Raw genomic sequence first — 3,629 nt, forward strand, 5'->3', positions numbered from 1 at the left:
AAAAATTAAATCTAAATTTTTTTAAAAAATCTTTTTTTAAAAAACCACCCTTAGGGTGGCTTGCGACCACCCCCAGGGCAGGCCACCCCATGGGGGGTTTGGGGTGGCTCGCGCATGGGTGGAGGGGTGGCCCCCCCAATGGGGTGGCCTACCTGGGGTGGTCAAACCACCCTTGACCACCCTTAGTTGCTTGCGCCACCCCCCCATAGGTTGGCGGTGGTTGGTGAAGGTGCCAACCAGCCACCTTCCAATTTTATTTTTATTTTTTTTAGATTTAATTTTTAAAATTAATTGATAAAAATTAATATTTTAATCAGGTAAAACAATGCGTTTTGAGTGGCCCTAACGGTTGTTAAAAAATTTTGATGGCAGGAATTTTATTGTCATTTCAATTGACCCAGGAAGTAACTTTTTGAGGAAAAAAAAAAAAAACTCAGAAGTTTTAAATTTTGGAAGGTTGACTCAGAGACTTATTATACATTTTCCCAAAAAAATAATAGGGTAAAGTCTACTTAACCCCCTCAAACTACCACCCCAATGACAATTTACCCCCAAACTATTAATTACGACAATTTACCCTCCCAAACTACCAAAATAATGACAATGTATCCTCAATTTTAACAAAATAACAAAATTACCCTTACTATAATAAAAAAACAAAAAAACTTTTTTTTTTTCAAATTTTAAGGATATTTTTGTCTAATTAAAAATTATAGAGGGATAATTTCGTCATTTTGCTAGAATTGAGAGGTACATTATAATTGTTTTTATAATTGTTTTGATAATTTGAAGAGTAAATTGTCATAATTGATAATTTGGGGGGTAAAATATCTTTGAAGTGGTAGTTTGAGAGTGTTAAGTGAACTTTGCCCCAAAATAATAATAATTGTCATACAAAAGGCAACAATAGCTATTGATATTTGTTATCGTACGTAGATGTTTTTCACATTTTCTTGGTCCATGTTTGATAAAAGTTGACGCAGAAACAATTTGATAAATCAAAAGGATTGAAATGCTTTTATATCAGAAAACCCCAACAAGTATTATATATTCAGCAATAACAACAATGCCCACCAGGGTAAAACGTTGGCATGAAAACAATTTACAAAGTCAAAAGGCATACAACAGAAGCACAAGCATTTGTAATATGAAGCAACTTTAGAGAAACTCCAAAGTCAAAGACTGTTAGCAACATTTGTTAAGTTTAGTTTACTTGAGTTCCCCTAAAACATTATGTTTCACAGGATATGCCAACCCATTTAGTAAGGAACGATAATGGAATCTATAAGCTCTTGAAGTGGAGCCAGCTCCTTTCTGTCAATTAGTCCAAATTCCTGCAAAAAACCAGCATCATGAATTTAGCTAAAAAGAAAAGAGAATTTCTTATATCAGTACCAACTGCATTTTAAATAAAGGACATGTTCTAAAGAGCTTTCATCTGTTCAATAGAGTAGTGGTGTATCAGGGATACTTAGATTTCCTGACTTATTTAGGTTCTCTACTTTGGAATTATGCAAAATCTACAAATGGTTTTATAAAATAGAAAATAAAGGATGGAATTCCTTACAAGACCATGCGGATGTTCGATGAAGACCTTAAACCTTAGAATTAGAAAAAAATAAAAAGTCATTGAGATATGGAAGACTTACACAAGTAAAAAGTATGAAATGCTTGAAGCATGTATTTAGATGGGCCTCCTCCTTGAGGCTTACAATCTTCTGAAAGTGAGAGTGATAGATATGGGCATATACACGAAACAATCTTTTGAATATTGTCTTCACAACATCCTTGAAGTTGAGAGGAAAGGGTGCCCCTACAAATTTTTTAGCAGACAACTAATTATAAGAAAATGAAGAAAAAAAAATGAGATAAGATGCAAATCAGACAACGGATATTACCAAGCCTTTGAGGAAATATGGATTCGTTATCAAGCTGGCCTTCAATCCAGTCCATTAAAAGTTCAAACATATTTTGGAGCAGAAACCTCAATAGGTTTCTTTATCTTTTCACCGTCTGCCCATCTATACTCGTATCTGTAAAGTAATTGTATCTTCATTAGAACTGTAGATCTATAAGTACACACATAGATGCAGACGCACACAGATTTACTTAAAGCAGATGAAATCAATATTGGTAACTTGTACATTTGACTCCGCAGGAGAAGGCAGGGAAAAAAAACCCAAAACAGAAAGAAAAGAACGAAAAAGAAAAAAAAAAAAAAAAGAGCATAATTTCCTGCTTCAAGGTTTAGAAGATGTTTCAATCATTGGGCAAGTTTTCAAAAAATATGCGCAGGAAAAGCCCAATAACATTGGAGAGAACCTTGGACACATTCCTCAAACATAGATAAACCAAAACAATAATGTGCTAGACAAGGCTAATACCAACCCCATAACATGACAAAGATACAGAACTCAAGAAAAGCTGTGCATTTATACCGAATCTAAGGACACATACTACATCCTCTCTTAAGGGTAAAAGAAGTAAAAGTTACAGCTTGAATGAAACCCCAAACCAGGCACATCATATGAAATATTGGGGTAAAACCAACCTTCATTTTGTACGAGGGCAGAAACTAAGTATCATGTTGACAACAATTATGCTTCTTAATTGTCAATTATTAACAAAAGCAATAACAAAAATACATGTAAAAATCAATTAACAAAATCATACAAGCATTTGACTAGAAAAGCGGAAACCAAGTTGATGTACCAGTAACTAACCTACAGATCTTGTGATTCACCAGGATAACTTCCTTTACTACTCGCAGAATTATAAACAAAATCTATAATGGCCAGAATGCATGGATCTATTCTCTCCTGTGATTTGCAAACATAGACATAAATGTCACGTTTCAACACCTGGACTGGGTCAAACAATGCAACTCCTGAAAATCTTGACAGGAGCATATGACCACAAGTGTGCTCATTGAACCCATTCACGCACACAAATATGTTTATTTATTAAGGCGGACAGAAACTTGTATGCATAAAAATCATAGATAGTGAAACAATAATGGACTTGGTGGACAGAAAATTGTTGTGGTGGCAGTCAACTGGGCATGACAGATAAATAGAAATAGTACCTCGCTGGACAGAAACTTATTGAGAGATAAAAGAGGCAATGCGAGCATAAAAGGATTTTTTTCACATATTTGATCCCATGTATAGATAGACCAAAATTTGATTCTTGAAGTTTTGAGGCAAAATTGAACTCGGTTTGAGATCAAACCAATTTATCACTTTAATTTTCAGTGTAGACAGAAATGTAACTTTGGAGTTTCAGTTTTCCTTTAGGTTTCACAGTTTCTTATAAGATAAAGAACTACCCCAAATATTAGATGGAAATGCTCAAAAAAACCTAATGAAGAAAGCAGAAAAAAAAAAATGGAAAGTCACATTATTGATTTCCAGAAAAACTAAAATTCATAGAAGGTAAGGGAGGAAAAAAAAAAAAGACTTATGATAGGCCATACTTGGGGCCTGCAGTCATTGTTGGACAATTCTCGTCGGTACAAAACTCTGTGAGGGTACCATAGAGCAAATTCACTTGGTTGAAGAAATCGACAGCTGAAAGTGAAAATAACAAACAACCACATGAGATTTGGATTTCACATTAAGTAAAATAAA

General features: G+C 34.3%; 1 pseudogene; it reads right to left on the minus strand.

Annotated features, from left to right (window-relative positions):
* Positions 1 to 1,033: 1,033 nt before the first annotated feature.
* The window catches only part of LOC132174077 (MOB kinase activator-like 1A), a 3,368-nt pseudogene continuing 772 nt past the window's right edge, over positions 1,034 to 3,629 (minus strand).

This window comes from Corylus avellana, chromosome ca3 (genome assembly GCF_901000735.1).
Source record: "Corylus avellana chromosome ca3, CavTom2PMs-1.0".
In the NCBI taxonomy this organism is placed as follows: Eukaryota; Viridiplantae; Streptophyta; class Magnoliopsida; order Fagales; family Betulaceae; genus Corylus; species Corylus avellana.